This window comes from Haliotis asinina, chromosome 2 (assembly GCF_037392515.1).
Source record: "Haliotis asinina isolate JCU_RB_2024 chromosome 2, JCU_Hal_asi_v2, whole genome shotgun sequence".
Classification (NCBI taxonomy): Eukaryota; Metazoa; Mollusca; class Gastropoda; order Lepetellida; family Haliotidae; genus Haliotis; species Haliotis asinina.
In genome coordinates, this window is record NC_090281.1 from 62,409,604 (window position 1) to 62,435,234 (window position 25,631).

The window sequence follows — 25,631 nt, forward strand, 5'->3', positions numbered from 1 at the left end:
ATGGCGGGTGTGAGGACACTGCTTCTGTGGACGGTGGTGACAGAGTGTTGGATGCTGTATACACAGGGTGAGTTTACTCCACTGCCTATGTACTGATGTAATCTTTCTGTTTGTCTTGGGTTGTGCATATTTTCATACAACTTCACTGTCACTATTTAAGTGAACACATTTAAGGATTGTTCCTATTTTCTTCCTCCATTGATATTCACAACCAGTTTAGGTCAACTGGGTTAGGAACTATTTAATGAAAATTACCCAAGCACTCTCGATTGCAGTTTTGATATGTGGAAATAATGAGGGGTACTGTTATGGGTTACAACAGACTTCAACAGAATTGAAAGCGTGGTAAGGACAGACGATAGAAAGTCAGTGTGTATTGCAAGCTTTATATGCATTACAGAGAGCCTGGAGGTTTGCGCTTTATAAAATACATCAATGACGTAATAACAGTTACATCAACGCTATGTGACGTAATACGAATAATATGAACGACGCTGTGTTGAACTAAATTGTTCAAAATTGGTTACGGATGTCAAACTTCACCTTGCCTTACAAAATTAACTGTTACATACCTATATAATACCTGTCAGTAACACTATTATTCTAAAACAGACAGCTGTACGTGGACAGCTAAGGGAGTCAACTGACAATTTTACCAATGTTTCATTTATTTCTGGTGATGGGAAACCGAACCATTACAAATGTTAATGATATACATTGTGACGTGACTAGACATACGCTTTATATGTATGTATACACGGTCTCTGGGTTGCAGGCCTTTGATACCGAATAAAGGATCTTCATTCTTGAATCTTGGATCTTGAATCTTCAGTACCTGTCATGATCAAAATTCAAGTAAATGTAGTATTTACTCGGAAACAAATTCAAACTTTGAAAAATTGTGATAAAAAATCGATAATAATTGCATAATAGTAATGAACGAATTGACAAAAACGTCAACGGATCCTATTGTCCTAGTAGTACAAATGACAACATATGCCATCCAAGATCACCATCAATCTTAAAGGACGCCATTATTAAGGTGGTAAAAAGACTATATTAAAGTCTATTATTATTAAAGACTATTAATATCGAAGTCATATTCACTCTATATTCAAGCATGAAGACGATTTCTAAACATGATGAACCAGTTTCATTCGCCATCTTATCTTCAGAAGAGCCTTGTTGAGGCGTAAATTGTAATAAAAAAGTAAATTGTATCACAATTTATTACAATTTACGTAAATATTTATTACATTTTACGGTAACTAAAATTATAACAATTTACGTCAATTTGTATTACAATTTGCGTATTACAATTTAGTTAATATTATATTACAATTTACGTCAAGGGTTATTACAATTTGTATCTATTACAATTTATGCCGTAACAGTGCCATTACTATCCTTCCCCAACCATCGCTGATAAAACGACATTAATCAAAATGAAAAAATCAATATTCCTTTAATGAGCGTTTGATATGCCTTTTCGTACGTTTCTTCTTTTTTTTTTTGCAAAAAATGGTTCTTCTTTTTAAATAAAAGCCCCTGTGGTGACTGTGCTGTGAACGCCGTGTTTACGTGTAAACGGGTATCAGGAATTAAAATATCCTGGTTTGCAGAATGCCTATAGTGTGGATAAAGAATTTGTAAACATTAATTTTCAGTGATCCATTGACATATTTTTGCGTTCACATTCCTTTCTACGCCCAATTCAAGGCGTTTCGGCGATAAAAAGGTCTGTTATCTGACTTGTACCATACGTTCCGAAATACGAAATATTTCAGGTGAACAATTGCCTAAACGTAGCATATGCTTATGACGGTTGCCATCGGTGAGGCAGGATACGGTCACGCTTTAGCGAACACCAGGTATCTTCCCTATTTCATAGCGATTCATGAAAAAAAACATGCTCTGGCATCGAATCGCGTGGACCACGATTTGTTTACAAACAACATCGTGCAGCTGTTATACTGCTGAAAGAAGTAATACTTGTTATATAGCCACGGTTGTTCAATCCACTCTGCTTTGGCGGATGATTATCATGAATGTGGAAAGGGTTTTGTCGTACATGATGGCCAGTACCTAATTCTTATGGCATAGATATCGAGGAGATACCTTGGCAGAATCTGGTCATGAAATGAAAATATAACATGTTAGTACATGTTTTGAACGTGTAGGTTCCGGCAAACCGTTATTAAATATGATAATAAGGTTGTTGGTAACAAGTTTGGTTGAATGTCATCGTATGTGTGACACATTCCAAAACCTAATTTATTTTCAAAGGATGATTTGTACGATAAACAACGTTCATAGTTATTCAAAGCGAACTGACATATGTGCAGAAAGTGTTTTTTGCGTTTAAGAATGTACGGTTGTAACGATAAAGAATTAGTGGTCTCTTTCAGTTCGATATTTTTCTTGAAAAAATGGTACTTCTACGAATAAGGATGAAAAATATTCGAAAACATTTCAGCTTTGCTGCTCAAGAAAACACTAAACACATTTTGTGGCTGTTCGTAACAATAAGGTCTAAATACAGAAATCCTGACTCGATTGAACGTATTTGTTTAAATGTCTGTTAAATGAAAAATCGCTTCATGGATTTGAGTGAGTGAGTGAGTTAAAATTCTACTTAACCTGGGCAATAGTTCATCAATATAGTGACGAGAAAAGATTTGCATACACAGTAAATAGTTGTGTATTGTGTATAAACAAGCTGTTACGTAATACGTCATCGAAGGCCTGTAAAATACCTACAGCATCAGAGTTGGTGTCTGAAGCTAGCACGAAGTCTAAAACTGTTTTATTTACACAATTCCGTCCAATTCCATTGAAACGTCCCTCAACGTAATAAAGAAGAAGTTGTATTCCATAAAACTGTATGTTTCATCTGTGACTCACCAACTTCTACAATATGCCCATTAAACACGTTGGTCAGCTGTCTTTGCCCCTGGCCGAAATATATCAATCTCTCTAAGATGTTGAATTATGTGTGATATTACATATAGCCACAGCTCTATATAGTTGCAGCTCCGAAAAGCTGGAGGTTTAGGCAAGGAAAGGTATTCTCGTTCCAGGCATACCTATGGGCCATATGAATTTTTATTGTTCCAAATAAAAGGCCATTTCATAAACTCATCCTCAGAAAATACCCATGAAAACAACGGTTTTAAAAATCATTTGTTAGACACTGAACACAGCGGAGCTTTCTGCACAAATGAGTTTGCAGAATCCAATTGTAACGTGTTATACCACCCTTAATTCGAGGAGGACAACTACGCAAATCATAGTTGTGAAGTGTGCCAGAGTTGTCTCTCTTCGTAAATAATCTCCCAAATGGCAAACGTGACCACCGAGAGATTGTTGGAAAGATCATGTCTGAATTATGCAATCAAGGAACTAGATGATCACAGAGAAAATTACGGCGATATATTGAGATTGGAGATGGAATTGAGCATTGAGCAGGAAGAAATAGTTTCACCAATAAATAAGACCTTCAAACTGCTTTAGGTGCACAGAAACCCAATGAATAATGATCAATTTTCAGATGAAAGCTCAGTGTGGCTACATCCAAATTGCACAAAATATCTACCAGAGACAACATCGAGCAGGCTGCAAAGTACTGTTTAAGTTTGATACATAAATGAGTACAAATCAAGGATGATCCACTTTATAATGTAAGTACAGAAACACCGAAAAAACAAAAGAAAAAAACATGAGAAACATAACAAAACCACAAGAACCAAACAAAATAGGACCACAGGCTCATATCTGGCTTCTTGCAGGCCATGCAACATTTCGACGGCGTTGTTCTGCTTTATGCTTGATTTATGCCATGATGGCTCGAGGGCAGTGAGTTCTAGCGTTGTCACCCATGAGTATTGGACGACTGAGAAGAGAATTGCAATCAAATTGTGGCACTACGCTTTTTATTCTCCTTACGACGTCGTTGGTAACGTGTGGAAGATACCGACTTATACTTAGACAAATGAACTGCACACCATGCGCTCAAGTTACAGTTTTGTCGGAATCGGCACCACCCAAAACGTTCCTGCCTGTCGCCTGGATGTGAAAAGGACGTCTAATCCTACAATGGTGCTCTCCGTTGCTGGCGCAATTCCTCGCTATGGATCAGAGGACTGGATCTTGGTAAACGTATTAGGACTCACTAGTGGTTGATGTTCATGTTAACACCGACGTTAGGACAGGACACACCTCCGCCATACATACTTTTAATCTTCCATCGTGTATTTTGAGAAAAAGACTACCTCTTGGCATGCCATTAAAGTTACTTTTTGGTACTGTCATCTTTGAAAGCAGTTCAGAAACACAAATGTCCTTGGCGTCTTAGCTGTACGAAAACGATTTCGAGACACTGTGTGTTGCTGTTTTGTTGTATTAGGTAATTAGTCCTTGGTGGACAAACCTACCTACGAAAAAGAGCAGCTGGAAAATAATTCGTCAAATTGATTGTGATTTTAATATAAACTGTCAGGCTCCTGTCCAGAAGGGAAGTTTGGAGATTCGTGTAGCTACAGCTGCCACTGTGGACACTCCTGTAACCAGACAACTGGAGTTTGTGGCGGTGGCTGTGATGAAGGCTGGGTCGGAGGACATGGGAGAACGTGTCAAAAAGGTATTATGTTTCGAAATTTGGACATTTATCTAAACGGATATCCAAATAAATTGAAAACTGTGTTGTGAAAAACTGTGTTGTTTGTACCTTACAAGTACACAGTTGATATTTACAGTTTCTTCACATTCCACCAAATTGCCTATACGCCCGGATGCCAACAGAACGCAGTCGTCACATCACTGTGTTCCTGGTGATGCAGTGATTCAACGGTTATAATGGGCATATATTAAGACAGCAACATATTTGGAAGTGTGAGGTTGTTATGGACGACATGTGGAAAGCCGTATTGGCCTCCACAGATAAGATCCAAACAATCACCATGTTGTTAATAGTTTTGCTCATATTGAAAATATGTCAGGTGCACTAAGTTGTGAGAAAATGAATATTGCAATTACATTTAAAGACATTACGGATATAATTGAAATGACTATATATATATTGGTGTGAGATTACATTTATCATTATTGATAGTTAGGTACTTTTTGTGAAAATTAGAATTTTTTCTTTTCAAACAGAAAACATTGCCTACAAGGAACGTGCCACCACATCTTCTGGTATCTATAGTACTGCCTGGTCAGCAGACAAAGCTGTAGATGGGAACCGGGACCAGGAAATGCTTCACAACTCCTGTTACCACTCAGGAAGTGTTCCAAGTACGTGGACAGTGGACCTGGGACAGCAATACAGGATACACGACGTCAGGATATACAACCGTAATAGGTGTACGTATCCTTATCAACATATCATATTCACATTAGCAAATTGTTAATTAAGTGAAGTATACAAAATATGATTTAATAACTAAGTAGCTACTCCATTCTGTCATCAACACATTGACTGATATTACTACCAACTAACTCTATCATTTGAAGGGGATGTGCACACCAAAAAATCACGTTTTTTCTTTATGGGAACCAAAATGTTTTTCTTAATTTCTTAATATTTATGTTTGAAAATACATGCTCATTTCTTTTCTTACAATGAAAATATGACCCTCACAATATTATGCCATCATGATGCCTGGTCTAAACTTGCCAGAGTTAACGCCGTTTGATTCTGACGTAATTGGTGCCAGTTGATTTAGAATCGTCTCAAGTGTTGATCCAAGACCAAAAGATGCACATATACTGACATTAATCACGCGAAAACACGGATGTAAAAATACGAAAGAAGCATTACAATTCAAAATGCATGATACAAGACTGAAGTAATCGTGTGTATTTTCATTCATAACTTCATTCATAACTTCAAATGTTAAATATGTATAACCATGTTGACGTGCACATGAAATCATTGAGAAGTGATTTTCTCAAAATGGCGTGCTGAACGACACGAGTACGCAGGAAGGTACGTTTGGAAGGAACCTTTCGTTTTTTCTGGCAACGTTATGCATGACAGTGAAATGTAAGTAGTATGCATACACATGCTAACAATATTCTGGTTGTTATTTTCATTTGTTTTCATTGTGATCAGGGGCAGTAGTCAGAAAAGAGAACAGATTCTGCCATCGCTGTGGATGAATTTGGTCATTTACGACGTCAAGCTTACGGAAGCTATAGAATATTGGGTTGAATCTTGAAAATAATTGGGATATACCTATTTTTATTTCACTATGTGTTGCTACCATGCTCTTTCCACCTAGGCAAACGCACCACCCACAGTATGAGCATTTAAACGTGAGGCAGTAAATATTTGCACAGTGGCGGCCATATACCGCGGCCTTCCCTCCCAAAACATGTTAAAGAACGCAAACGTATCGCGAGAACATGTGTGTTAACATCTGCTGTCCTTTTTAAAAATTCTACTCAAACGTAAATACTACGCTGCCCCCATTTTGGCAAGACTGGTTACCTAACGACCCGAGGCTTACGTTCAGGGGCTTTTCGGGGAGTTTCATCTCCATGGTATAAGCCCCCGGATAGTATCAGTTTCGTCTATGGTGTATTAAAGTCCACTTGTATGCACTTGTATGTTTTATTGGTGTATTGGTGGTATATATATATATATATATATATATATATATATATATATATATATATATATATATATATATATATATATATATATATATATATATATATATATATATATATACACCACCAATATATATATATATATATATATATATATATATATATATATATATATATATATATATATATATATATATATATATATATATATATATATCACCTAACTCCTATGTTTAAAATGTTTTGTAACTTTGTTTTTAATTCTTTACGGGATGCTCAACGATTTTACGGGTATTATCATCTTCCGTAACAGTTCGGGTTTTCCTCATTGTTTAGAAACACAGTTTTTCTTTACCATGACGGCTATAAGGGCCTTAAAGCCATGTCTAAATCTCACGTCGTAACTCTCGGGCATAGCGAGGCCGTTTACGAGGCGATAGTAGTTGGTAGTAATGGGGCAGTTTTCTCTCGCATACCAACTTTCTTTGGTGATAATTGTTTATAGGTTTGTTCCCAGGTGGCTAAAAATGGTTCACTGGATCTCTGGTCGAGTGTAACGATGCAGTTAACTGACATTTCTATAGCCAACTAAGCTACAGTTTGTATCAGACTTCGGGTCGCCGTTAACCCTCGCAGAAGAATATAAGGTTAATAAAGACAAAAAGTCACAATGTGCATAATGTATTATTTCAAAATCACCACAAACAAAGAAGGCATTCATAAGAATGTCATATATCTATGTATTTTTGTCAGTTCGGACTCCTTTCAACGTCATTCAACATACGACATCAAACACCATCTGCCGCTTAAGAAATTCTGTCTCGAACATCTCAAGTCTGTCATCAAGTTGCCTGTACTTCTTCTTCCTTGGTCTCATAACACCATTTACATTCAGCTGAATAATTCTTGCCTCTACATAGGCCTGTCCATTCTGCAAAATAGACAAAAGATTGTACAGATTAGGATGAGGCTGGCCAGCAATGTTATTCAGCCAGCTGTACTATTCTCCAACGTGGTTTGTGGTGCCTGGACCCACACTCACATATGGTGGTATTTTACGTCTGCATCTGTAAGCGGATGGAGTTATTTTCCTTCACTGGTTGGTCATGTGACCTGTTATCTAGCAGACGACAACAATCAGACGCGATGTCACAAGCTGAACTCAAAAGTAGACTTCGCGTTTTATATGAATATAGTGTCACATCTGTTAAGCAACTCAGTAGCTTAACAGGGCTTCATCAGATCACTGTTTACAGAAATTTGCACAGATTAAATGCAGGCGAAGGTGTTGAGCCCACCAGGATCTGGGCATCCCAGTCTGCTGGAGACTAATGACACGTCGTGTTGCATCTCTTTCGTTGTCATGTCCAATGTAGGCGGCGAAGCAGATTGCCATTAAGGCAGCTTCGTTAGGAACACCTGATGTGTCAATAGTCACTCAATAGTCAGCCCTAGTGAAAAGGTATCCTAAATGTGTCTAAACGAATGATGATCTGCCAGGTGATTCCGCTCCAGTTTCTACAAACGTACATCGATAACTATTTCAGATGCTCGCTTAATCGAATCCGCTGTTATCTCTCTGAGTAACTCCATCAGCTCGACACCTTGCTACACATTCCCCACAAATATTACAGAAGGGAACGACGTGTACGATGTGATCTGTGATGGAAAGGGACAATACTTCACCATCACAAACAGCCAGAAGCTTCTAAATCTCTGCGAGGTGGAGGTATATGGTATGGGCTGATTTGTCTTTATTCACCTTTACAAATGCTTTCACCACATCTATGACACATCTATGATTCGTTAATTATCCCCAGATGGCAATTGTTTGCCATTTACGTTTGATAGCAATATCCAGAAACAACTGTTGTAGACATAACAAAGGTTTTGTTGTTGATCCTCGTGCAGTGCTTTTCTTTGCTCTTTTTACATAATTATGACTATACATGTACACAGTTGCAACACTCATGCTTGTTATCCTTTCATCGATGTCGTCGGTTCGACATGAAAGGTTTTGGACTAATTCCACAGTATTTACCATTCAGAAATATTCCTCACGTTACCCAGAAATATAAAGTATTCTCGGACCTTCCTTTTGACAGTAGACATTACATGCTTAATACAAATATTAATAGGTTCATGACACGACTAACGCTTCTCCAAGAATACGAAACCGGAAGAGAAGAGAACGACCGAAATCCCTAGTCCAAAAGAAATCTCTTTGTAACAACCCACACAACAAACCCCCTCCCCACACAACAAACCCACTCCCGTACCAACAAAATTTGACACCGTTTTAGTCTAATCCACGTCTGTTCCTAACAAGGACATTTAAAACTTATAATGTAACAGGTTTAAGTATATATTGTAATTGCATGTTGCTTACTCTGGGAAATTATGCTTGCAACATTTGTACGCAATTGTCGACTATGGTCATTTCATTTCACCGCAGTGGAGCCTATTAAACCGCAGCTCCCAGTTTTGGGTTGACCTCAGTTTCCCCGCTAGGCGGATACATTGTAAAATCTTTCAGCTACAATAACCTGTCGAATTTATTGTTATGACACTAAGATGTAGCCTTTCAAGGCTCTGTAAATATACTGAGTCAAAAAAGAAACTTCACAAAATGCAATTTTAAAAATAATGAATAATTTTCTCTGTTGATAAATCTATGCATCCGAAATGGGATCCTATCGTTCGATGCTAGAAAAACATTAGCAAAACCCACTCAAACCCATCCATTCGTCGTGCAAATGACGTTAGTGCCAAATCAAGTTTTGCACGTGCAGTCGATCACGTGATTGGCCTCAAGAATTGAGAAAACAATTTTAAACCACAGTTCTAACGGTACTTTAAATGACACGATTGTCAAATGTGCAACGTGAACGTACCGTTGGCATGTTGCAAGCGAGAAGATCAGTTATTGACGTCGCAAGAGCCATGGGATGCAGCCGTCGTACTGTGTATGGCTTGCGGTGTCGTCTACAACAGACTGGCACCACTTCTGATCGCCCAAGATTCGGTCGTCCACGTTTGATGTCACGAGCAGTAGACCGTCAAATCGTCCTGCGTCACCTACGTGACAGATTTCTGCCGGCTACACGAACCAGGGCTGAGATGTTTAGAGGTCCACTGTCCTCACAGACCATTCGAAATCGGTGTGGGCTGACAATCTCAATTCTCGACGTCGATATTGTGACTTGACATTCTGTATACCCATGTGTTTGAACGACAGTGTAGCCTAATGGAACTGATTGTGGCACTGTTAGTGTATCGAGTACATCGCACAGATCTCAGGAATGAACAATCTTACCTTCTTACCATCTCTTGTTCTTTGATAGTGCCCCGAAGAAAGAATGTGAAATTTCTTTTTGGACTCAGTATAGTATATGATCCAATAACTATATCCATGGTACAGTAAGTACATAACCAGCTGCTGGCAAGACATATAGTTCTATGAAGTCTTATAACGGGAATCGACCGCTTTCTACATTTCACAGGCCTGCAACACGTACGCCACACAGAGGTGAAAAGGTGTTTTCACAGAGAAAACAATGAGGTTTATTGTGCAAATATTTCCCACAAACTAATTTTCTATCCAGATCTTGCAGCCGCAATGTACATTACATTTTATCTGGAAGGACTGCCAAATAGTTAATAATAGTTAGACATCATACACAAACACGATAATGGTCAGCTCGAGCAAAAACAATATTTAACTGACGATATTGAAAGTAACGTGAATTTTTCATGGACATGGTCCACGAAGAAGCGGAATAATAATTTTACTTTAAGTTTGCAGTCAAGGATCCTTTGGCACGGACTGCAACCATTTCTGCCATTGTTCTGATGCACCCTGTGATGGAGTCAGTGGTATTTGTGCTGGCGATTGTAGGCCAGGATGGCGGGGACAAAACTGTTCAATAGGTGAGGATCCAGCATAAACAGCGTTAACATGCAAAAGAAACTTTTGGTGACAAACTTCTGAAATAGTTATATCTGTTTCATATATCCATGATGATATGCTAGGAATGGTTCTGCATATATACGTGTATGAATAGAATCTTTCGTTTCCAGAGTGTGACACAGACCATTATGGAGTTAACTGTGGCGAAAAGTGTGGCCACAGGAAGTGTGCTGCTAATATATCGTCATGTAACCGGCATACTGGGTCATGTGACACCGGATGTCTTGCTGGATGGACTGCAGTAGACTGTACACAGGGTATACCGTATTCATAAGTCGCTGAATCAAGATATGCTTCGTCATATAGATACTGGTATATCAAACGCTGGACCGGCTAAAATCCTTTTTGTTGTACATGGTAACTATGGTAACTATGCCATTGTGAAATATTGTCTGACTGTGTCCCTTCTGTGACGTGCTATATCATCATAAGGACTACTTTACATATATATATACATTCTGTCTGTGTGATTACTTTTACTATGGACCTTCTGTGTGTGATCGCTAACAAGGGTATTTCACCACCGGCCAATATGTTAATGCCGCTTTCACGATACGGTAACACAGGTTTATATTGTACTCAGTCTTTATATTGACCCAGTATCGGGTATGTTTTAACAGAATGTCCTCATGGAACCTATGGACAAAACTGCAGCAAGCGATGTACTGACAGGAACTGTTCAGGGAACTCGTCATGTAATCATGTGACAGGATCTTGCGTCTCCGGATGTAGAGCAGGATGGATGGGCACAGACTGTGTGAAGGGTAGGCACACACATATAGGTGATACTCTGAAAGTACATCATGAAAGTCTCCATTGCTAAATACACAGGTTACTGAGAACCCATGTACACTGCTAACAGTGAGTAGTCGCTGCAAAGGAGGACTTCGAACTTAGCCATTTTATATACATTTTTATTGTATAGTATTTTGTTGTATTTCTGTGTCATGAAGTAGAGGATAATGTTCGAGTAACGTTCCATTCTTTAAATATAATGGAGCCGAGACCTCTGTGCGAACAAGGCACATTATTTTTAAGAAATGGAGAGTTACGAGGATATTACCCGACTTAAATTACATTCCACGTATTGGGAATATTTCTGTTATTAAAATTAAATGACAAAATGGAGTCTTTAATTTGAACCTGGTACACACTGCTCCATTCCTGAAAAGTAATGGAGCGAGCAGAGAATGCAACGATGTCACAAATCTACTTTAATTATTAAGATTATTCCATTGCCCCATATTCAAGCTGATTCAAGCTGCAAATCCTTTGAACCCATACTGAAATCGTAAACCAAAACGATGGCCTTCATTTACAGAGTGTGATCAAGACCATTACGGTGCCAACTGTAACGAGACGTGTAGCAACAGGAACTGTGCAGCGAATACATCGTCATGTGACCGGCATTCTGGCTCATGTGATACAGGGTGTCTCCCTGGATGGACAGAAGTGGACTGTAAAGGAGGTACGCAATAGCAAGTCGATTATACCGAACTATACCATTGCGTTGCTACGTCACATAGATGCATTATAGTGAGGGTTAATGTGTAACATATCTCCATGTTGACATTTGAAAATTTCATGCAATTTATGGCACTCTCAATTCAATCTCGAGGAGATGTAACATTGACTCGTCATTGAACCCAACCGAAAGTTCAAAGGCACGTTTTATTACTACCAGGATTGTGTTTTTTCCTAAATTACATTCTTATGCATTTCACTGGCAACAGAATCTGTTCGTAGGTATTATGAAAGCAGTACATGACTTGTACATACTAACTAGTTCGGCCATATAGACACGTAACAGGCGCAGTAACAAGCCTATTGCTGATATCAGGGAAGGTTTTACATGTGCCTAGTATTGGCTGTAACTTTTCAGTGTGTTCCAGACGGACCTATGGACAAAACTGTAGCAAACAATGTACTGACAGGAACTGTGCTGGAAACTCATCATGTGATCATGTGACGGGATCCTGTGTGCCCGGATGTAAAGCAGGGTGGAAGGGTATAGATTGTATGGAGGGTGAGTCCTTAATTAGTTTTCATTGCTTTGAAATGCATCATTGGTACCAATTCTACATAATGATGCTATGACATGTGTTGCATGTTGCGAACATGATCGATATGGTCCAAACTGTAGAGAGACTTGCGCCTCCAGACACTGTATGGGGAACTCATCCTGTAACTCAACAGGGGGTTGTGACATTGGGTGTGACACGCTGGACAGGGATTGACTGCACAGGTAACGGTGCTGGTAAAATTGCAGTGTTTGTGGTGGTTGGTTTACTGGTGACTGGTGACATAACACTTTACATAGTGACCAGGTTTACAATACATATTACCATCGTAACACACACACACACACACACACACACACACACACACACACACACACACACACACACACACACAATAATAACCGCTTGTAGCCACATGTGAAAGAATACGTGTGTGGTCGGTTGGGTGTTGAACCATCTTCAGGTTATGGTCAGAAACCCAGACTAAAATTTAAACGGAGGAGTGAAATGTAAGCACAGTGTTGAAGATTTAAATTGATATATTAGTTTTATATAAATAGCGTACTAGTTTCGAAACTCATTGCTATGTGCAACGGGGATAGCCCAGTGGTTAAAGTGTTTGCTCGTCACACCGAAGGTCCGGGTTCGATAGGCCACATGGATACAATGTGTGAAGCCCGACTCTGGTGTCTGCTGACGTGATATTCCTGGAATATTGCTAAAGCGCCGTAAAATCTAATAACTCACGCACTCACCTAAAATTATGAAAGAGCACTTAAATCTCCAATGCAAACCTGCAAGGTCGTCAGAGAAACGTCACAGTTGATAATCAGACTGTATAGGTATACGCTTTCATTCTGTGAGGGTCTTTCGGACAGGGAACTGAACTAAGGCCATTGGTTGGAAACATACCATCCGTTATGTGAACGAACGCACGTGTGTATATTAAATTTCTTTATCTGTGAATTTAGGCAACACGACTCTGTCAGCTGTGTTCTTTGTATTGCCCATTGACAATACATAATATTTATTCACGATTTATAAATGAATAACATAATAGCCTAACCGACTTAAGTACTTTAGAGGGCTAAGTGGTCTTACTGCTGGGGAATACATGTATATAACATCATAGTCATGCATTTTCAGTTATTGATGTAACTTTTTATATATTTCATAATTAAGCGGTTACAAAATGTCACTTCATTCAGCGTATCGAACGGTCCTCAATAGCAGTAAAAGTAGAATTTCCAAGCTTGCTTTCTGCATCTACCCTATTTCCTGTATGTGTCCTTTTGTCGGTGTTTTAACATGCATTGTAAAGTGTTTTTTATGGAATCGATACGTATTTGCTGAAAATTCTTTCATTTGTGAAATGAAATCAGAAGTGTTTCAAGAGGCCGTGTCATCTGATCCCCTTGCCTCTCTACCAACATATGCTGGAGTGGTGGGCGTTGTGCTTGTTGGCCTCGCGCTGGTTCTCATCGTCGTCTTCATCAGGTTAGTATCAGTTATAACACATGGATGATACACCGTCATTTAATTAAGCCGAATAAAGACTTTGCTCATTATGTATGAAAATCTATGGAGAATACTAGAAAACCATTTCCATTGCACAGACGAAGGAAACTCTCGAAAAGTAAGCATGGCAATGATGAACTGGTCTCGAAGATTGAACAAAGCTCTCAAGATGAAGGTATGTCAGATGACTATAGCCGTGGTTTGGGCAGTTCGGGTTCCAAAAATGAAAAACTTCTCCTTAACTATCAAAAACAGGTTCAGACTGTGCTCCTAAGTTCATAAACCAAACTTATGGACCTAATTACTATGTAACATCTCTTTTTGAAAACAATGCAGGGAATGTCTACATGAATTTTGGACATGATAAAGAGAAGCAATCTGCAACAGCTTCAAAAAAGAGACTAACACAGGCTCAACCTGATGTCCCACACGAGGAGGAGAGGAAGAATATGGAGCCGGAAGAGGAGGAGAAGAAAGAGGAGATGGAAAACGAGGAAGAAGAGGAGAACTATGAGGCAACAACGCAACGAGAGGAAGCAGCGGAAATCACTGACAGAAACTACTACAACCTAGATGAGACTGACGTCGGTCGTGTATTCCCGGTGTCTTCATTACAAGCAAGAACTCGAGAATTTGAAGAAACACCTGAACTGGCTGAATATGAATTTAAGGTTATTTTTGATTATTAACGTCAAATGCAAATTCACCATAAAATGAAACATCAAAATGGAGAATTTCAGTTAATTCTTCTTTTACAGGGTCTACCGGATGGCTTCATTCATCCTTATGAGGAATCACAAATGCCAAAGAACAATGGGAAGAACCGATTTAAAGGATATTACCCATGTAAGCTGAATCACGAAACGAGTTTGTAGCTGCTTTTTAACTACTCTTACCTAGACTGTGATTTGATATGAAATATATGCTTATGGTCTATACTCTGCTTCCACAGATGACTACAACCGCGTTCTGCTCCAGGATGGCGATGGCGGGGGAGATTATATCAACGCCAGCTACATCGATGTGAGTTGAATGAAACGAAACATCACTGATATTCAGTTGGGAAACGTACCGTATATGTCATTCATCACTGAAAAGGAGTGAAACAGTCAACGTGTGAGTGAGTTAATATTTAACGTCACATCGGCAATATTTCAGCCATATCGTGACGGGAACATAACACTGAAATGGAATATATGTGTATTATAAAAACCTGTCAACAAAGGACAGTAAAACAACTAGAATATCACAGAAAAGAATGTAAAACTAGTAACCATACCTAAAACAATTTATCTATAGAGGACAATACAATATAAAAATGTGCTATAGATTTCTAACAACTGAAGGTAGATCACCATACTATGGGCCATGGGGACTTACAGTACTTTTGCTACCTGTATGGACCCCAGCTGGATTTACTTCATCCCCTCAGCCGTCAGCAATTTGGGAAATCTAGCCATACAATAAAAAGACACTTGTTATAAAACCTGGAAATTTAGAATTTACTTTGAATGTTTGTGGACTTACATACCCTCTCAGGAGGACAATAGTTTTACAGTACTTCAACAGCCCTTGAGGATACAGCCACTAACAAGCACAGTTAAGAATTTAAACTTCCAATAATAAAATATTTATCTATTTGCAATTCAGGTAATAAATCTAATTCTTTTAAAAATGCAATGATTAAATGAGAACTTACGTTATTAAAAAGATCCTTCATAGTTCGTGAATTAAAATACTGATGCCTTGTGAATTTTCCTTGTGGAATACTCCACACTGTCAAACAGGATATGCTTGACTGTGATTATTTCATCACAAGGGATACAAAACGGAGGATCATCACCTTTCAATACGTATGCATGAGTATATCGTGTATGGCCAATACGACATCGTCGTAAAATAACCTCTTCAAATCTGGACTGACAGCTCAAGTACGTATAACCAGTGTAGGGTATTATTTCATGGAGTTAATTTATACCTACTTGGGTGTCCCACTTCTTATGCATCAGATCGCGAGTGGAAGCTCTAATGTTAGATTTGTAGTCAGAATAAGGAATAAGAAGCGGTGTCACAGATTTGTTAAGAACTGCCTTAGCAGCAAGATCGGGCATTGTGTCACCTGAAATGCCTACGTGACTGGGTAACCAACAGTAGACGATGTCGTATTGGCCAGTACCAAGACTATCATACAATTCAATAATTTCAATTAAAAGTGGATGTTTACAAGAAATATTTTTAATGGCCTGAAGGCAAGAAATCGAGATTATATACTGTTTATGTTTAGGGTGTGAATATATTTAAGAGCCGTTAATATGGCGTTAGCGTCAGCAGGGAAAATAGAGCTGTTATCCGGTAATCTAGAAGATATTGTTCTGGATCCAATGACAGTGGCACAAGCCACTGCGAAACCGTCCTTGGACCGATCTGTAAATAAGGATTTATAATTGCTATAGGTATGTTTAACTGATTATATTCTTGTTTATATCGTAATTCATTAGTTTCTGATTTTTCAAATGCGGTCAATGTTGGGTCCACTGTGGTCATAACCAATTGCCAATGAGGAGAAGAAAGAAGACCAGAAGGGTCAATATTATCTAACTCAATGCTGGCAGCATAAATAAGAGGTTTAATTCTTAAACCAAGCGGCGGAACAAGAGAAGATTTCTTATTGTGCCTCATACAGAGCATTGAAAACACATTTATATGCAGGGTTGGACTATAGTTTTGTTACATACTGTAAAGCTAATCAAGTTTAGAACTCACGAGTGATCGATATAGATGGAGAAGGGTAGCTTGATGACTCCCCATTTAGAATTTGAAACCACTTTCAACAAGTCAAGTGCTTTCAGGCATTTAGTTTTAAGGGATTTAATATGCAATAAAAACGTGTGAATCAAAGATTAGACCCAAGAACTCAGCTTCCTTCACAACTTTAATTGGCGTGCCATCTAGAGATAGTTCAGGGCCTTTATGTGGTTTGTATTTACGACAAAAATGTATGCAGTTAGTTTTCGATTTAGAGAATTTAAAGCCGTTTTGAAGACACCATTTATTGTTATTCTCATTCTTGTTTAAACACAACTGCAATATTTTTAACATGAGAAGAAATACTAAAACCATCCACAAATAACGATCCATCAATTGAATCGTTTAAAACATTTGATAAACTGTTTATCTTTATACTAAAAGTGTGACAGACAAAATACTGCCTTGTGGAAGACCCTGATCCTGATTGTAATGATCAGGCGTGGGTAGAACCCACGCGGAATTGAAATTGTCCGTTATTTATAAAGTTGGCTATGAATTCAGGCAAACGACCTCGCAAGCCCAAGTCATGTAAATCTCTTAAAATGCCATATTTCCAGGCTGTGTCATATGTTTTTTCGAGATCAAAATGATAGACACAGCATGTTGTTTATTAATCAGTGCGTTTTTAACAAATGATTCCAGTCGCACTAGGTGATCGACAGTACTTCTGTATTTACGGAAACCACACTGTATATGTGTTATGGGGTTATTTGTTTCCAAGTACCAAAGAAGTCGATTATTTATCATGCGTTCCATGGTCTTGCAAACACAGCTAGCTAATGAAATAGGACGATAATTGGATGGTCCGTATGATCACGTCCAGGTTTAGGTATTGGTACTACTATAGCATTACGCCATGAAGAAGGGAATTTCCCGGAAGTCCAAATATCATGAAAAATATATAAGAACGCCGCTAAACAGGATTCTGGTAAGTGCTTCAGGAGTTGATAATGTATGTTATCAGCTCCTGTAGCAGTGTCATGAACTTGATCAAGAGCAGTATGGAGTTCATGAATAGAAAATGTTTCATTATAACCTTCCCCGTTATCTGAATTGAAATTGATAGTTTTCTTTTCTTGTTGCTTTTGATACTGTTGGAATTTGGGTACATAATTAGAAGAGGAAGAGAGTTTAGCGAGGCTTTCACCCAGTTAATTGCAATATCTGATTTATTTGAAAGTAATTGATCTCCATGTTTAAGATGATGGGCACTAGATTTAGTACCTTTAACTTTAATTTTCTGGACCATGTTCCATACCTGACATGGGTGTCCGAGAATTTTGATAAGTCAACGTGTAATACAAGACACTATTATGGATGACAACTTCTTTAATTCTTTTAACACGACGTTTCAAGGCTAATTCTTGCCCCTTCGTCATTATCCACCTGACGTGTCTTGTATTACCTCACCATCTTCTAAATGCCTTTGAAGAATATCAGTCAACGTGTAGTCCTAGAGCGAGAGAATCACTATCACTGGTTTAAACCTGTTTAGTATTGATTTTGAAGTAGTCTGGAACTGAAGATAACGTACCTCTTGAGTTTTGTTTATGAACCGGTTGCAAAAGCGTTCCAAGTGTATTACATATTTCATTTTGGCAATTGCGTTTGGTTGTACGCCGCACTGAGCAATATACCAGGTATGTGGTGGCGGTATGTAAATAATTCAAGTCTGGACTAGACAATCAGCATCTATCTGTACAAGTGGGAACCGATGACACGTGTCAGCAAGTCTGACCACCCGATTCCCTTAGTCGCCCCTTGCAACAGGCATAGTCGCCGTTTATGGCAGGCATTTGTTTGCTGAAGGCCTATTCTACCCCGGACCTTCACGGGTCTCTCATTTGGCACGGTATTAGTACACTTTTGGAACCAAATTCAGTTGAAGTGTTGCAGCGAAACTTTCAGAAATAGTGATGTGCTTAACCAATAATGGCCATATTTTTTCATTCAGGGTTACAAGAAGGACAAGCGCTATATAGCAGCACAAGGTAACTTGTTAAGAGACGCAAACCTGCAAAGATGAGCACTTGCAAAATAGAGCACTCTAAACTACGCTATTAGTGTACCGCACTGTAAATTTAGTGCGCGGTCAATATAGGGCACTGTCAGTCTATGGAATTGTCAAAGACGACGGTGTCAATGAACTGCTTTGTCAGCGTATTACCACTATCAATGCATTTCTGTCGATGCACAGTGATGTCAGTGCACGGTATACAGCACTGTCAATATACATCACTTTCAGTGCAGCGCACTGTCAATGTAATGTCATGTCAATGTAATACACTAACACTGAAATGAACTGAACTGTTGATGAACAGTTGAATGACCTGAACTAATGTCGAGTGCGATGTTAAACAAACAAGCAAACAAACAAACAAAAAAACCCCAAACAAACAAATAGAAAAAAACGCGTTGTTATAAAGGACAAGTGGCGATTTATATCAAATCTGTTTTTTCAAACGTATATTAGGTACCGATTTTTCAGTTGCTAACTATTTCAATAAATACCTTCAATGTGATGATTATCTTCTGAACTCTAATGTATTCTCCAGGCCCGTACAACAATCAAGTGGTGGTAGACTTCTGGAGAATGATCTGGGAGAGGGAATGCAATACTGTTGTCATGGTAACCGGTCTCGTTGAAGCGGGCAAGGTAACTATATTTGGACACTGCAATGGTGAAAAAGTGTAATTGAAAAGATGGGGTCTGTATGCACTGGTATTCGTAGCATAATTGCTAAACCAACGATGGATGGAACTGTTGCATATTTTTCATCTCTATTTCAGATGAAGTGTCTTCGATACTGGCCTGAGAAAGGCACAAAGAAGTATGGCGATGTTATGGTTACAATGGTATCGGCAACACGGCTATCGAACTTCACATTAACAAACCTGTGTGTGGAGAATGCAAAGGTATTATACCGTGTTATCTCACACATACGTATGTAAGTATCCACCTACCTACCTACCTACCTGCATACCTACCTGCAAACCTACCTACCTATAGCTACCTACCTACCTACTTACCTGCATACCTACCTACCTACCAGTGGGTTTTGTTCAGTTATGCTGTGGTAATGAACACTCGTTCAATCGTGTGTCATGAATATATTTGTTATGACCAGGAAAGGAACATGCGGGATGTCAACCACCTCCACTTCACCAGCTGGCCAGACCATGGTGTACCGGACACTGCTGCCCTGCTGGACTTCATGTGGAGGGTCAAGGGCATATCTGGACAACAGACTCAGCCGATCATAGTCCACTGCAGGCATATTATCACTTTTCCATCTTTTGGAATATCAGAAACCTTTACCTGAATGAAAGGCGACGATATGGACAGTTATCTTTAGACAGCCACCTTATGGATGGCTCAGTGCATCGTTAAAAGTTGTACAAGACCAACTTTTCAGCTATATCATAGTCATTATATTTCAGTCTCTCATCATGTTGTCTCAGTTAAAGTGTGATACAAAACTTCAATTACATTGCTTTCATATTGTCAAAATGAAACAGATATTAAACAAAGGATGTTATAGGAGAACCCATATCATACTATGTTTCCAACACGAGGGCTTAAATGTTGTATTTAGCACTCGATATTTAGGCACGAGTGTCGTAAACATGGTATGTTATATGCACGAATATGATATTCTGTGTATTACCGAAGTCGCTAAATTCAGGAAAATAAACCAAAATCTACTTTCAACCATGGGCTGGCTACCCATCGTCGCCGCATGTAGAACGCAAACTTCACAGAAGAAACGCGAGGTCATGGCATTGTTCATGACCTCATTCTACCATGACAAAGTGATATTTTGCCCGAGGGCATCATGTGGATAATGTGAACCCGATATGTCCTCCCTCGTGGGTAATAAACTTAAATATTTCATGAAAGGCTATACTTACGTCTCCCTTCAGTGCTGGTATTGGAAGGACAGGGACGTACATCACCATCGACAGCCTCGTGGAGCAGGCAAAAGCAGAGGGCGTTGTGGACGTCGTCAGCTTCGTCTCCAACATGAGAGGACAGAGGAAGAACATGATACAGACAAAGGTACAGATCATTGTGCAAATACATTCGACAGTACTAAAACTGTTGATAAATATTGTAGTTTCATGCCTGTTTGTCTTTATGTGTGTGTGTAGGAGCAGTATATGTTCGTGTACCAGGCGGTGGCGAAGGCGGTGACAGACGGTGACACGTCAGTGAACGTTGACGTCATAAGGCAGGTGGACCTGGACTACGTGTCTGATATAACCTTTGGGAACAGGACTGTGCGAGAACATCTGGCGGTGTGTATATAGATGTTAACAGATATGGAAAGGGAGTGAGTGAGCTAAAATTGAATGTCACCTCGGCAACATTTTAGCCAATGACAAAGGGAGACCGATGCATGTTGTGAGCAGGAAACCTCAAGTACTATCGCCATTACTCTACATATTTGGAGAATGTGAGACTTCACATCGCTTTTAGCAATATTTCAGAATATCACGGCGTGCAACATTTTCCACAGTCACCGAGCCCTTGTGTGGAATGTAACCTGTATTTTCGGCGTGACGAGCTGTTGGTCTTAACCGTTCAAACATTTTGGATTTTGAAGAAGTTGTTTTCAAAGTATAAATTCATCTCATCAAGTCACCCAACTAAATGGGTGCTTTCACGAGTAACCGTAAGTAAATATGTATCAGTTGGTAAAGAAAAGCCATGTTCCGCTCATTACCTGTTTCCTTACTGAGTGATGTTGAAATGTTGATTGTATATTTTCCCAGGCGTTGAGGAATGTACAGCCAGGTGAGTACACGTCAGAACAATGATCCCTTAAGATGCATATTGGCTTCCTTATTGGCTCATTAATCAGCCATTAGTCATAACAATCTCTGCAGAAACCAAATGGATTATGTATTTTCTTAAAAGGGTTTAAATCGGCAGAACCATATGGACTCATGTAAACCTTACCCTGTTTTCCGTAGTGTTATACCTCGATGTCACTTTGTATCGGCCCGTATATATTTACTCTGATCTGTGGCACGTAGGTAAATGCATAATGATCCAATGAGCCACAAACTGGGATATTTTACTTCATGTTAATCGTCAGTTCTTTGAAGTGGAGTTATTTAAAATTTGTTTGTTCAGTTTCAGAAAACTCAGAGAGCTTCGGACCCAGAAGCGTTCACGTGAGTGGGAAGATTCTCTTTAAATGTACATCTGTATCATGCGTTTTTGTTTATATTTTCGTGTGTCAGTTTACATACCCCTACTGTTGAATTCTGTACACATACACAAAGAAATGTATTGAAAATAATACTCATTTAACCATATTAATAGTTTTCGTGTTCTATACCTACAGTCTTACACAAAGAGCAATGGATTCTTCATAATGACGTCACATCCGGACAGAGAGGAACTGTGGAATCAGGTTTACAACAGTGATTCGTACAGTCTGATAACCTTTGCTGTCGGTGATCTGGTTGGTTTTACTCTCTGAAACATTTAAAATACTATCAGTGAGCAACCGAGTGATAGGGTTGAATTAACGTCACTGAATAATGTCACTTTTATATCGCGGTTTTGAGCAGCAGTTAAACATTTTGACGAAACACACTGCACGGGTATGTCGAGGACTTGAAAACCGTGTCACATGGCAACGGAAAAGCGTTTCACGTTGTCTTGTATAACCGTCCTTGGGATAATTTAAAACTAAACACAGTCCGAAAATACACCAGGTACCAAATCAAATGCATGGCCGAAAGTTTCAATAGCTCGCCATGTTTATCCCTTCTTAGAGATATCTACCGTCAGCTGATGATCCCATTACCACGAAGAGATTTGCAGTGAGCATGGGCAGGTCAACAACCTTGTCCAGTGACATTCTGATGAATACAATTGACATCAATTTACTGGTAAGTCAGTCAAAAGATATTCTGTTTTTGTGTGAGTTACTTGATTTAATAATGGATTATTAGTTAGTACGTTTAGCTAAGGAACTTTCATAAGTGAATGCTCAGGTTTTACACTGAACAAGTCCTGATGTTCATTATTCCAGGACTGTGACAGTAGCATCTGCGTACAGCACTATCACATCGCAGGAAGTGTACGGGTCCCGAACATCAGCCTGATGATTGATAGTTTCCTTACATGGACAAGTGATCCACAACGAAGTTCCTGCACTATTATCTCTGAGTAAGTACATCTGCTGCAATCTCCCATTAAATAAAACAAAATATTATCTCTTTTATAATTACACCTATCAATAAAGATTTATACGGTTGAATTTCCCCACCTTATCTATGCGTGTATGCCATTATTGCACAATTGTGTGTAAAATCATTGGTTTAAATATACACGTGAACGTTAAGACGCTGTTCTTACACTTGGATGACGTAATGTCATCATGATTGGTCGTCAAAATTCTCACAGCTGTTTAGTTGAAATAAGCAGCACTAAAAGCATACTGATTCACCCATTTTTTTCTTGTCCCAGTTCTTTGACAGACTGTCGTCTTCTGGTGCTCCTGGTGAATATTTCTAGCAGACTGCAGGACGATGGTAGAGTGGACGTCATTAACAACATGCGACAGCTATACACACGTTTTGGAGGTCCGCCTTTTACTGAGGTAGCTAATGCCCCGGTACAAACAGTGCATGGCTGTCTAGAACGTTCACTCGTTAAGATATGTAGATACAGAATGTGTGCGGTTTTCGTTAAAAGTAATTGTCCTTCACTATCTTACTTGTCCTTGATGCAGTGATATTTTCAATATATTCAAAAGATGTGTTATGTCTGATTCAACGAGTTAAACGTTAACGTAAAAATCTAACATTAGCATAGTTTATGCATGTTGATTACGTAAATTGTCATTACGCCATTATATGTATTTAACGTATTAAATCGTACTGTATTAAATCGGAGGAGAATGTCTATAACCCAAGTCACATTATCACTGATGGTATTGTTACTAGTAAGTTGGTCATTGTGACAGCATGTTGTACAACATAGACTTCGAGTACAACATCGAGGTGAAAACGGTTAACGACTTCAAAAGGAAGACATCTTACTGAGCAGTAGTTGTCAATCAAAGATATGTGGAACAGGCAATTAAATACATTCACTGATAGGGGCAGAAAGGGAGCGGAGGCAGTTGAACCAGTGCCATTTAAAAAAATCCGACTCGGGCTGTTTAGCCTTATAGATCCCCAGGACTATCCGGAGTAATGACTTGGTAAACGTTCTGGAATACTTCCTTTCACACGTCCTGTCCAGTTACGAACTGATTCTTACTGATACATTCACTATGAATCAGATAGGAAAATGGTGACGAAGAGAGTGTCACTAGCCTCCTTATTACCTTCCATAGATGTAACCTTCTATGATTTCAGGCTGATGTTTCATTCTGTCTAGAGTCCGTCAAGCGGCAGCTGGAGTCAAGCAACGTTTACGTCAACCTCTGACAGTTTCTACAAGGAATGACACATTATATGACACCCTTTATACATATTAGAAAAGAAAGTGGAGAAATGTGACCAATTCATATCACATTTACATCCGTCTTGATCACAGTGGATGTAAATCGCCCATGACAAGTGTACATGCGTCTCGTACTTCCTGAACTTCTGAAGAACTTAACTGCTTCCCCACTCCAGCCTTAATAGTTGAGTGAGTGAGTGAGTGAGTGAGTTTAGTTTTACGCCTCACTCAGCAACGTTCCAGCTATATGGCGGCGGTGTGCAAATAATCGAGTCTGGACCAGACAATCCAGTGATAAGCATCTATCTGTACAAGGGGGAACCGATGACATTTGTCAACCAGGTCAGTGAGTCTGATCACACGATCTCGTTAGTCGCCCCTTACGACAACCATAGTCGCCTTTTATAGTAAGTGTGGGTTGATGAAGGCATATTCTACCCGGGGACCTTCACGGGTCTCCTTAATACCTGAGCCACCAGACGCACTAACATATAACCAATAAAAGCAGGAAGCTTTGTATCATTCTAATCGTCTACATTTGCACACATTTAGAACACAGTATGTTTATACTGTAGGAAACCTACTTCAAAGTGTATGAGAAATAATACTGGGATAAGTGTCATGGGTTATATTTGTGCTTACCCTTTCACTAGTACAGATTCTAACACTAGTTTGTGGTTGCGTGTCGTCCCTTGCACTAAGAATGTACAACTTTTCACTGCCTTTTAGAGATGTGTTTGTAAAACCACCTATTAATACTCAAGCAACAAAACGTATATGCAATATATCCAGCCGTAATTTCACACTACGGACAAAGTATCGTTAGCGATAAACATTATTATGAAATCATTGGCGGACCCAGAGGTGAGGTCCACAGGTGCGCGGTTAGAGGACCTAGTACCTGTAGCCTTATTGTTCATTGTATATCGATGTTGTTACTTTGTTTATTTTATTTGTCATTATTTGTAATTTGGTAAATATATGTTTATCTTTGTTTTAGTTTTTCATACCATGTTACATAATGTGGAGAACAGCAGTTAAAATTTAAATTATATTTCAGCACTTCAAATGTCGGTCCCAGTGACGGTCATTACTGTTGACTGTAAACATCCAGGTGTCGAGAATTGTCAGAAAAACTACTTGCTTTTCAGTCATTCTCTATTTCGACAAAACGGTATGGCGAAACATCTTGAACAGAAACTTACGCATCGCAATGACGGTCATCACTGTT

The 25,631-nt window shown here is 39.0% G+C and overlaps 1 pseudogene; it reads left to right on the plus strand.

Annotated features, from left to right (window-relative positions):
* On the plus strand, positions 1 to 24,384 carry LOC137274088 (uncharacterized; annotated as a pseudogene).
* Positions 24,385 to 25,631: the final 1,247 nt, after the last annotated feature.